At 45.0% G+C, this 12,407-nt stretch overlaps 1 long non-coding RNA gene across 1 annotated transcript in view; it reads left to right on the top strand.

Moving 5' to 3' along the window:
* LOC140630194 (uncharacterized) overlaps positions 1 to 12,407 on the top strand; it is a 17,993-nt gene extending 5,586 nt beyond the window's left edge. The window contains exons 3-4 of the long non-coding RNA XR_012028001.1: positions 4,626 to 4,717; positions 7,987 to 12,407. This is a non-coding gene — a long non-coding RNA (uncharacterized lncRNA). The remainder of the gene's footprint in view (positions 1 to 4,625; positions 4,718 to 7,986) is intronic.

Here is a 12,407-nt window from a genome sequence, read left to right as displayed (position 1 = left end):
GGGTAGCAGTCCTCATATCAGATAAATTAAAGTTCATCCCAAAGACTGTAATAAGAGATGAAGAGGGACACTATATCATACTTAAAGGGTCTATCCAACAAGAAGACCTAACAATCATGAATATTTATGCCCCTAATGTGGGAGCTGCCAACTATATCAATCAATTAATAACCAAAGTAAAGAGATACTTAGATAATAATACACTAATAGTAGGAGACTTCAACACCTCACTTTCTGCAAATAACAGATCTAAGCACATCGCCAAAGAAACAAGAGCTTTAAATGATACACTGGACCAGATGGATTTCACAGATATTTACAGAACTTTACATCCAAACCCAACTGAATACACATTCTTCTCAAGTTCACATGGAACTTTCTCCAGAATAGACCACATACTGGGTCACAAATCATGTCTCAACTGATAGCAAAAATTGGGATTGTCCCCTGCATATTTTCAGACCACAATGCTTTGAAACTAGAACTCAATCACAACAAGAAATTTGGAAGAAACCCAAACACGTAGAGGTTAAAGAGCATCCTGCTAAAAGATGAATGGGTCAACCAGGAAATTAGAGAAGAATTAAAAAGATTCTTGGAAACTAAGAAAATGAAGATACAACCTTTCAAAATCTTTGGAACACAGCAAAAGCAGTCCTAAGAGGGAAATACATTGCAATACAAGCATCCCTCAAAAAATTGGAAAAAAAACTCACATACACAAGCTAACCTCGCACCTAAAGGAACTGGAGAAAGAACAGCAAATAAAACCTACACCAAGCAGAAGAAGAGATATAATAAAGATTCAAGCAGAACTCAACGAAATAGAGGCCAAAAGAACTGTAGAAAAGATCAACAAAACCAAGAGTTGGTTCTTTGGAAGAATTAATAAGATAAACCATTAGCCAGCCTTATTAAAGAGAAAAGACTCAAATTAATAAAATCATGAATGAAAAAGAAGTGATCACAACCAATACCAAGTAAATACAAACGATTTTCAAAACGTATTATGAGCAGCTATACGCCAGTAAATTAGGCAACCTAGAAGAAATGGACGCATTTCTGGAAAACCACAAACTACCAAAACTGGAACAGGAAGAAATAGAAAGCCTGAACAGGCCAACAACGAGGGAGGAAATTGAAGCAGTCATCAAAAACCTCCCAAGACACAAAAGTCCAGGGCCAGATGGCTTCCCAGGGGAATTCTATCAAACACTTAAAGAAGAAACAATACCTATTCTACTAAAGCTGTTCCGAAAGATAGAAAGAGATGGAATACTTCCAAATTCATTCTATGAGGCCAGCATCACCTTAATTCCAAAACCAAAGACTCCACCAAAAAGAATTATAGACCAATTTCCCTGATGAACACAGATGCAAAAATTCTCAACAAGATACTAGCCAATAGGATCCAACAGTACATTAAGAAGATTATTCATCATGACTGGAATTAGAAAAGACCCCAAATAGCCAGAGGAATACTAAAAAAGAAAACCAGAGCTGGGGACATCACAATGCCAGATTTAAGGTTGTACTACCAAGCTGTGATCATCAAGACAGTGTGGCACTGGCACAAAAACAGACACATAGATCAATGGAACAGAATAGAGAATCCAAAAATGGGCCTTCAACTCTATGGTCAACTAATATTCGACAAAGCAGGAAAGACTATCCACTGGAAAAAAAGACAGTCTCTTCAGTAAATGGTGCTGGGAAAATTGGACATCCACATGCAGAAGAATGAAACTAGACCATTCTCTTACACCATACACAAAGATAAACTCAAAATGGATGAAAGATCTAAATGTGAGACAAGAATCCATCAAAATCTTAGAGGAGAACACAGGCAACACCCTTTTTGAACTTGACCACAGCAACTTCTTGCAAGATACATTTATGAAGGCAAGGGAAACAAAGGCAAAAGTGAATTATTGGGACTTCATCAAGATAAAAAGCTTCTGCACAGCAAAAGAAACAGTCAACAAAACTAAAAGACAACCTACAGAATGGGAGAAGATATTTGCAAATGACATATCAGATAAAGGGCTGGTATCCAAGATCTATAAAGAACTTATCGAACTCAACAGCAAAGAAACAAACAATCCAATCATGAAATGGTCAAAAGACATGAACAGAAATCTCACAGAGGAAGACATACACATGGCCAACAAGCACGTGAGAAAATGCTCCGCATCACCTGCCATCAGGGAAATACAAATCAAAACCACAATGAGATATCACCTCACACCAGTGAGAATGAGGAAAATTAACAAGACAGGAAACAACAAATGTTGGAGAGGGTGTGGAGAAAGGGGAGCCCGCCTGCCCTGTTGGTGGGAATGTGAACTGGTGCAGCCACTCTGGAAAACTGTGTGGAGGTTCCTCAAAGAGTTAAAAATAGAGCTGCCCTATGACAGATGCAGTGAAACGCCGGAGCACCTGCACCCCAATGTTTATAGCAGCAATGTCCACAATAGCCGAACTGTAGAAGGTGCCCTGGTGTCCATAAAAAGATGAATGGATAAAGAAGATGTGGTCTCTGTATACAATGAAATATTACTCATTACAATGGAATATGTATACAATACAATGTCATTAGAAATGACAAATACCCACCACTTGCTTCAACGTGGATAGAACTGGAGGGTATTATTCTGAGTGAAGTAAGTCAATCAGAGAAGGACAAACATTATATGGTCTCATTCATTCAGGGAATATAAAAAATAGTGAAAGGGAATAAAGGGGAAAGGAGAGAAAATGAGTGGGAAATATCAGTGAGGATAACAGAACATGAGAGACTCCTAACTCTGGGAAACGAACAGGGGTAGTGGAAGGGGAGGTGGGCGGGAGGATGGGGTGACTGGGTGACAGGCACTGAGGGGGGCACTTGATGGGATGAGCACTGGGTGATATGCTATATGTTGACAAATTGAACTCCAATAAAAAAATATACAAAATTTTAAAAAAGCAAAAACTGTGCAGAAAGTCAGAAATGGATGAACCTTGGGCCAGGTTCTCCACCCCTTCACCCTCAGGATGAGGAGAGCAGACCGGGAAGGTCAGAAGTGTGGATACCTGCAGAGCCTCCTTTACCCACTGCCTTCTATTTCTGGGTGTAAATGGGTATCAGTATCCCTCTAAGTATGAACCCCAGCTTCCCCCACCCCTGACAGTGGCAGATGGACTTTCCATCCTACCCAAGTGGCAAAGTCTGGGACTCAGGTTTGAGGGGTCAGATAGAAGAAGATGGAGCTGTCTGCACTGTCAGCCCAGCTGGCCAGAGACCTGCAGCAGCCACACCAGAGCTGCAGATGCTAATAAAAGTTTCCCCTGCTTCCCTTTGCCCCCTTCAAGTGGTACCCTTGGGACTTTGCAGGAGAGGGGTGGGGGCTGGGGGCTGGGCCAAAGCCAAAGGCAGGGGTCCAGGCTTCTTAACCAATATGTTGTCCTAATAGCTCCCACTCCCCAACTTTTTACACCGTGTGTTTGGCACTGTGTTGTATGTATATGTATAATAAACATATTCAAATTCCCCAAAGCACATTCAAGTGGCCTTAGGGTGCCATGAACAGGCTCAGCTGGGTTGGAAAATTGACCAGAGAAGAAGAAACTTGAACCTACCTCCATCATCTGCCAGACTTTCTTTCATCAGCAGAGTGGCCAGAACCAGCAATTCTGACATCCTTGCTTCCCTGATCCATCAAAACTAGGGCTTCAAGAGACATAAGAAAAAATGCTCAACATCACACAGCATCAGCCAAATACACATCAAAACCACAATGAGATACCACTTCACACCAGTCAGAATGGCTAAAATTAACAAGTCAGGAAACAACAACTGTTGGTGAGGATGAATATTATTCACGGAGAATAATATTCTCCATGTAGAATATTATCTACGTGGAGAAAGGGGAACCCTCTTAAACTGTTGGTGGGAATGCAAGCTGGTACAGCCACTCTAGAAAACAGCATGGAGTTTCCTCAAAAAGTTAAAAATAGGGCTACCCTAAGACCCAGCAATTACATTACTAGGCATTTACCCAAAGGATATAAATGTAGTGATCTGAAGGGGCACCTGCACCCCAATATTTATGGCATCAATGTCCACAATAGCCTAACTATGGATAGAGCCCAGATTTCCATCACACAGATGAATGGATAAAAAAGACATGGTGCATATATAGAATGGAATATTAGCCATCAGAAAATGAAATCTTACCATTTGCAATGACATGGATGGAACTAGAGGGCATTATGCTAAGCGAAACAAGTCAATCAGAGAAAGACAATTATTTGTTTTTCACTTATATGTGGAAGTTAAGAAACAAAAGAGAGGATCATAGGAGAAGGGAGGGAAAAATAAAACAATAAAATCAAAGAGGGAGACAAACCATAAGAGACTCTTAACTATAGGAAACAAACAGGGTTGCTAGAGGGGAGGAGGATGGGGAAATGGGTAACTGCGTGATAGGCATTAAGGAGGGCACTTGATGTAATGAGAGCTGGGTGTTATATGTAACTGATGAATAACTAAACTCTACCTCTGAAACTAATAATTCACTATATGTTATTTAAATTTAATTTTTTTTCTCTGTCACATTTATTTTTTATTTTTAAAAAACTAGGGTTTCATCAGAACCAAACGGTATCACTCTGCCAAGGGGTGACCTCCACCGGGATCCCAGGATGCCCACCCACACAGACACATCTCTTCCAGGTGAGTGCAAACCCAGAAGTGTCAAGGCATGGGCTCCTCTTGAAGACAGCAAAATCACCCAGTCATCTTATAGGGTTTTTTTTTTCCTCTGTATCCTTATGAAGGATAGGAACTTCATATACTCACATTAATAATTAAGATGTATCCTAAACTTGGGGAAAGGAAATACAATGACCGCTTGGTTTGTTCATATCCTGCAAGAGGATTTCCTAAGTCACCCAGAGCATCAGGATTCTCTGGGGAGCATAGTTTTGTTCCCTAACAATGCACAGTGGCTAGGAGCCCAGACATTCTGCAGCCCTGTTAGGGGTTTTAACCTGTAGAAACTGGCAAGGAGTAATGGTTATATTCCAGTGGAGAAGATGGCCCCAAAAGTTATACTTTTATTGTTCTGTAGGCCATTAAGTGGTTTTGAATCTAACTTAGCAAGCTCATTTCAGCTCATTTCAGCTTGCCTTTTCCTACTGACTTGCTCCTGACTCATTCTTCAAATCAGCTACTTTTAACTTCCTGCTAGTTCATTAATTCATTCATTAATAAATTTGATTAGAGTTTAACATGTTCTCATGTATTTGTATGAGAATTTTAAGTATTGATATAGACCAGTATTTTTTAGGACAGATACATTAACAATATCAATAATTATAATAAACAAAAACCAAAATTTGCTAAATGCAAACTCTCTACCAACCAAAGTGCTGGGGGCTTAATAAATATTATCTACTTTAATCCCCGGAAAAGTCCTGGAGAGGGTGTAGTAGAATTGTGCTCTTTCTACAGATGAAAAACTAGACACAGAAAAGAAGTAACTTTCCCAAGGTCACACCTCCAGGGAAGATAGATGAGCTTTGGAAACCAAGCTATGGGCACCTCTTGCATAAAAAGAGTCAAAGACACACTTGACATGATACAAGTCACAAAATCCCTATCCCATGAGTTTACAGCAATCTTGACAGATCACAGAAGCTCCAGTGATAAAGAATGAGCAGCAGCTAAGATGCTAACACCAGTCTGGCCCTAACCCCGAGTCTCACATCTGTCCTGAGTTTCCAGAGCCAACTTCCCTTGCTCCAACAGGGTGGGAGATCAGAGCAACATGGCATGTAGTCCATGCTGCCCTTTTCTAAGTGCAATGTCCAAGGATTACTGGGCATGCGCATCTCCATCTATTCAGTCTTGGAGAACACCTACCAGGACTGTGGAAGCTGGAAAGCTAAGAACTACATTTCCCAGAATCCTTTGCAGCTTGAGGGCAGGGTGAGATATAGATTACACCAGACACATGCATTTGTTGCGCAGGACTTAGGGTTGAATTGAGCTGGGTGGGTGGGCAGCCTCTTCCAGCTCCTGGACAGCTTCCTGATCTCCTGGCACCAGCTCCCTGGCCGGTGCATTCCATGGTGAGGTTTTAAAAGTCTTTCCTGGAAATTCAGCCTTAAGTCTCTTATTTCAGTCCTCCCAGTGATTCCTTAAGCCTTTTAATCCCCGACAGTGAATCCCCTTACAGTTAAAGTGAGTAGAAGAGATCTTTTCTCTTCCACTGAAACCTGAGCCTCACAGGAACCAGCACCTGGAATGAGATCTGGATTGGTTATCTAATCTGACTATGGCTACAGGGAGCAATAGATGGGTGGATATCCGAGGATGGAGCCCGATGGGGAGAGAGGGCCATGGTATACATAGTGACCCAATTGCCCTGGGATCTCGGACCAGTAGCACTGACCCCGCAGAATCCAGAGGGCATGGTGACCCCCAAATGGCCACACAACCAAAATGCTTATCAAAATAGCTTAACTCCTAAGGCTTCTGAGAACAATCAATTGCTCCTGGAACCCTTGAGGCCAAAGTAGGTGGCAGCCTGCTATAGTCATGCCTAATCAGCCCTTCAGCCCTCCAGGCCAGGGAACAGTGCCTGAGGCACTGTAGCAGTTACCCTCCCACAGCCCCGAGCCCTTTGATAGAGGAGGCCAGGTTCCCCTGGGGGTCAGCACCTATATCTGCTAGGCATTGCTGTATAACAAACCGCTCCAAAACTGAGTGGCTTAAAACATGATTATCACTCATGAGTCTTGAAGTCAGCTGGGAAATTCTGCTTTCTAAGCCAGGCTCAGCTCATCCTGGCCAGCGCATCCTGTCTCTTCTCCCTATGACCTCTGATCCCCCAGTAGGCTGGCGCGGCTGGTTCCTAAGGAGGAGGTGGAGTTGCCAGGGAAAGAATAGAAGCAACTAAGGCTTCTGAAGGCCTTGGCTCAGAACTGGCACATTGTCATTTACACTACATCCAGTTGATCAAAGAAAGGTCACAAGGCCTTAAAGGGAAATAGTCTTCACCTTTTGATGGAAGTTGCCACAAAGTCACACTGCAAAGGAGTGTGCATACAGGGAATAATAGCAGCCATGTTTACCTCCTGCAACCCCACAGGTGTCTTCTGTCCAGCGTCTTAGCCTTCCCCAAAGGGACCTGTGGCCACTGGCCAATGTGTTGCCCACATGGGAGAGAATACCTAGACCTTTGGGGGAATCTTAGACACTAGCTTTGACCTAAGGACAATCCCTGAGACAGAGATCCACAGTGGCCACATTCCAAGTGCAGGATTGTCAGCACATTGACACTTGAACCTCAGTTGCCTCATGGTGAACCCAATGGGCTCATGAACCACACCAGTTATTTCTGCACTTCCTGGGCAGTGCAAGCCCAGACTGGGCAGCACAAGCGCTGAGACTGGCACAATTCTACACTGGCCCCGACCTATGCAGTGAGGGTTGCTATGGAAGGAAGGAGCAAGTACAGGTCTCTGAAACCACCATTTCCTTCCAAAATAGCAAATGAGAGCAACTCTGCCTCTCCTCAAATGGGAGATTCAGGTCCCATGCCACCCTCAGAGACTTAGAAGAGTCTTCTTACCTCCCCCTGAAGCCCACCTGATGGACTCACATAGAAGACCGATGGGTCTTGGACAGTGACCAGGGATCATCATGAACTTGTTCATGTGATAACTCCAATCGCTGCCCAGATAATGTCCCCTTGATGGAACACCTGATACTTGGCTCTGGATCTGGCAGGTGCTTCTTTTTCTCTGTCACATTTATTTTTTTTTAAGATTTTTTATTTTGAGAGAAAGAGGGTAGAAGGTGAGAGGAGGAGCAGAGGTTTTCTCTGTCACATTTAGATACACTTTGCTTAATCCTGACAAAAGCAGCCATACAATTCCATTGTCATACCTGGAGCTACATTAGCTCTCTTCTAAGAGTCCTAATTCCATCTACAGGGGCCTTCATCACCCCAGCACCCCGGAGGACAACATGCTGGTCCACTGCGTTGATGACTCCCTCCGTAGTGACAAGGTCTTAGAGCGAGAAATCTCAGGCAAACGTCTGAAACCTTGCTAAGACCCAAGTGTGCCACAGAGTAGGAGACAAACCTCTTGAAAATTCAGGAAACTGACCTGCAGTAGGTTCAGATATCTCTTCCAATTATGAGGGGGAAAGGGAGATTTCTATACCCTACAACTCCTTACTAAAACACGGTACAGGCCTCCCGCACCTTGAGCAAGGCACCCATCATTCTGCCTCCGCCAAGTGGGGCCCACAGCAGGGGGAGGCTCGCTGGCCGGTCTAGGCTACAGCACAAGCAGCATTGCCTCCTGACACTTAAGAACCTTGAGATCCAGCAGGGCTTAAAGTGTCTGCAGTGGTTGGGGAGACTGTATCAAGAATCAGTGTCTGTCCCTTGGGTTTTGGAGCAAAATCACCACCTCTTCAGCAAACAACAATTTCCTTTAGAGACACAGTTCAGCAGTTGCTATTAGACTTAACAGAGACTGTACTTCTAGTCATGCCTGGATCCCTACAGAGCGCCAAGGGACCCAGTATCACTGGATGGAATCCCATCTACCAGGCCACCACCTGGGCCATGCCAAGCAGCAGCCCCACCTAAGGTATATACAAGAGACCAGGGCAAGCAGGTCCTGAGAACCCAAGAAATTGCATGAGGAGGCAACTCCAGCATATCTACTCCAATGGCACAGTACCTCTTCCCCCACCCACCCTACCATCCAAGGGTCTCCCTGTGACCAGCCAACTAAGGAAAAAGAAGCTCAAGCCTAGTTTGTAGGCTCTGCACAAAATGCTTGCACCAGCTGAAAACAGACTTTACCACAGCTCCTCCCTGGAAAGGCCCTAAAGAGGGGTAAAAGGAGTAATCTTCCAGTGAGCAGAACCCCAGTGGCACAGTTGATTTTCCACTGGGTCCTAGAAGGAGAAATGAGAGCACAAATGCCCAGTGAATGGGGGAATGTCTAAAGGCTTGGTCTGGTGGTCATAGCTTGTAAAGAACAGTGTTGGGGGAGTTTGGGGGACTGGGCCTCTCAGAATGAACCCTAGGTAATAGGACATCTGGTCCCCACTGCAGAGGAGGCTCTCAGGAATCAGGTAGACAAGTTGACCCATTCTGAGGATGCCAGTGAACCTCTGTCCCCAGCTGCCCCCATGCATGTTCGGTGGGCTCATGCACACAGAACCATGGAGGCAAGGGTGGAGATTCTGGCCTGCTGTCCCTCCCAGGGCAGCTCTACCACCACCCTCCCAAATGTGGCAGCGATACCAACTGAGTCCCCACAGGAGCACATACCCTCGGGAACCAGGCTCTTTCCATCAGAGATGGGAAAGCCAGTTAGCCTCCCTGGAACAGACCTCTATCTGGAATATCGATTTGTTCCCCCCACCCAGCCACCCATCATGCTTCTGCCAATCTTTGGAACTGCCAACTGCCTTGCATGCCACCTCACATTGTGCTGCTCCTGGCCAAGGAACTCACTTCACAGACAAAAAAGAGGCAATGGTATGGCACATGGAATTCACTGATCTTACCCTACATCCAACACCCAGAAGTAGTTGGCATTCCAGAATAATGGAGTGAGTAGAAGACCTCATAGACTCAGTTATGGTGCCAGATGGAAGCCAATGACATTTCAGGGTAAGTACCATCTTGTGGGATGCAGTGTGTACTCTGGACCTGCAAATACCCTGCAACACTCTTTCCCGGTAGAACACTCAAGTCAGGGAAGCAATGGGTATATACACCAATGACTCTTTGCTTCCCACCTGCCAAACCCCAGGCTCAGCCAGTTCAGAGGGCTTGGTGCTTGAGAGAAGACATAAAGGGAGGACGCAGCAATGCATCCAATGAAGAGAAAGGACCACTTGGCTGATTGGGGATAATCGTGCCACTGAATCAACAGAGAGAATGTTGTCCAAGGTAACTGATGCCGAAACTCAAGAGGAAGTAGGGCTGTTCACATCGATAGGAATGGAAGGGGTGTTCTAAATCCAACACAATCTAGGGGGATGCATCCTGTTACTGCAGGGTCTTGTGATAGAGATGATCAAGTCTACAGTAACCCCATAGTGGTGGGACCACCAAGAGCTCAGAGCCAGCAGGGGTAGAGAGATAAGTCCACCTCCAGGTGAGGAGCCTACCCTCAGTGAGGTGTTCATTGATGATAAAAGAACAAAGAGTAAGAGGAGAAGAAAAAGTTACAAACACCAACTAGATAGCTGCTGGGCCAGTTGCATAAATGAGGAGAGTGTCTTGGGTTTACTTTTTGCCTCTCTTTGCCCTACTGCTTTAAACTGCGAATGTGGTAGGTAGCTATTTTTAGAATTTGGTGGGATTTGGGTCTTCCTTTCAGGGCAGGATGGGGACAGTTGAATTTTTATGATGCCATTTGCACGGCACTACACAGGAGCAGCTGGTTGTTCATGTTATTTGTTCCGGAGTTGTTTTGGGGGAAGGAGTAGGGTCAGGGGATCTTAACTGGAAAGGGTAGATTTGAGAGGCCTGGGTCCTGCCTGCAGGTGTCTGCTTCAGCTTCCTAGGAACTGTCTAGTTCCACAGAGGCTGGGGGACAAAACTACATCTCCCAGAATCCCCTGTAGCCCACGACCCAGGTGTGGGCTCTATCATCAGTGGGATGCTCTCCTACAAAGTGGGAACATGGACCTGAACTCTGGGGAAGGGTGGGGGACATGCGGCATGCACTGCGCTAGTACAGCTCAGAGCAGGGACCTCTTGGTACTGGCAAGGGGCCCCATTTAATAGAAGCAAATTCCTGATCTTGCCTCAGAGCTCACACCAGAGCTTGTTTCTTCAGCCCCCCACACCCCTGCCCCCAGCAGTTTAAGAAGCCATTTAATACTCTATAATAAACCCTTTTCTGAAACACTCCTGGTGTAAAATTCATTCTCTGTGAGCAGACCTTACACATCTCTGGGATATTCCCACACTAGTGTGCTGCTTAGTAATTGAGGGGTTGAGTTCATCAGGGGATGATAATGGATTTAGGGTTATGAGAAAGAAAAGGCAGATGTGGATTTAGATCACTTAATTCCTGTTTCTCTACTTAGGGTTCCTTCCTTTGGGTTCCCTACAAACATTTCAATAGCAAATTATCAATAGCAAATTTGTAGCTCTAACAAAGAAATCTTTGAGTCCTTGAGGTACATGTTCTTTCGGTGTCAGATTCACAAACCAGATCAGAAGTTAAATTCAGAAGCAAATAAGTGGTCTTCCCTGCTTCCCTAGCCTCAACTGCGGGTGCCATAGGATCTGCATCCCTGAACCAGGCCTCGCTGTCTACACTTGGTCCCTGCCACTCTCCTCTGTAGCCCTGCCTAGAGAATGGCCAGAGAACGGATGGAAGGAAAATACCAGGGCTATGGTCCATGACAGAAGCTATTCTGACATCCTTTGGAACACAAAGGATAGTTCCCTCAATGCCTAGAGGCTCTTCCCTCCAAATGACAGTGATTTTCTTCAGACGAGGGATCCTGGCTGAATTAAAGACCTTCTCAGTTGGATAGAAACACAACTCAAACTTGCTCAACTGTCTCAGGGGACATTTTTGGCTGGTGTAACTGACAATTCCAGAATGTGTCTGAGACAGCTGATGCCTGGCACTGGGACGATGTCATTGGAACTCAGTTTCCCTCTGTATTGTTCACTTCTGCCCTTCCCACTGGCATCACTCCCAGGCAGGCTCACTCCTGGAAACAGCCCCTGACAATATAAGCATACATTCGACCAGGTTCAAGATCGAATAAAGAGATTCTCTCTTTGCAAACTATTCTAGCAGGATTGAAGCTCCTTGAGTCAACATGCATCCAGTTATTCTGAAGATCCCAAAACCAAGAGTAAAACTCCAACTGGTTGGATTTGGGTGCCATCCTTACACCTAGAACAAGGTCGTGAAGCAGAGAGGGGGTGTTCAGTCCATACGACCCACATACACAGAGTGGAGAAAGGCATTCTCTCCACTAAAAGAAAAAATAAATGGAGGAAGGGGTGTAGGTGCCAGACAAGCTAAACAACAGATGTGATGCTGCCTGGCCATGGTAGACCAGCGCTCCTTCAGAGGGGACAGTAGAAAGCCAGAACTCTACAAAGCTTGGGGCAGAGCAATAAGCATGGGTCAAGAATCCCAAAGAACAAGTTAGCCAGGATAGCTGCCAAGAGCAGGGCTGGAACTCTACAGTGCAGGGCACACCCAACACCTCTCCAGCGAGCAGTGCCTGCTCTTTTAGCAGCTTTAGAGAAAACACTCCTGTGTTTACAAGAACAGAAAACTCTACAATGTTCAGCTGCTTGAAATGAACACTGCAAAGCCCGTTCAACTGTTAAAATGGTATTAAA

Source organism: Canis lupus, chromosome 3 (assembly GCF_048164855.1).
Source record: "Canis lupus baileyi chromosome 3, mCanLup2.hap1, whole genome shotgun sequence".
NCBI lineage: Eukaryota > Metazoa > Chordata > Mammalia > Carnivora > Canidae > Canis > Canis lupus.
Note: the sequence above shows the minus strand (reverse complement) of the source record. Positions and strands in the feature narration are given on the sequence as shown.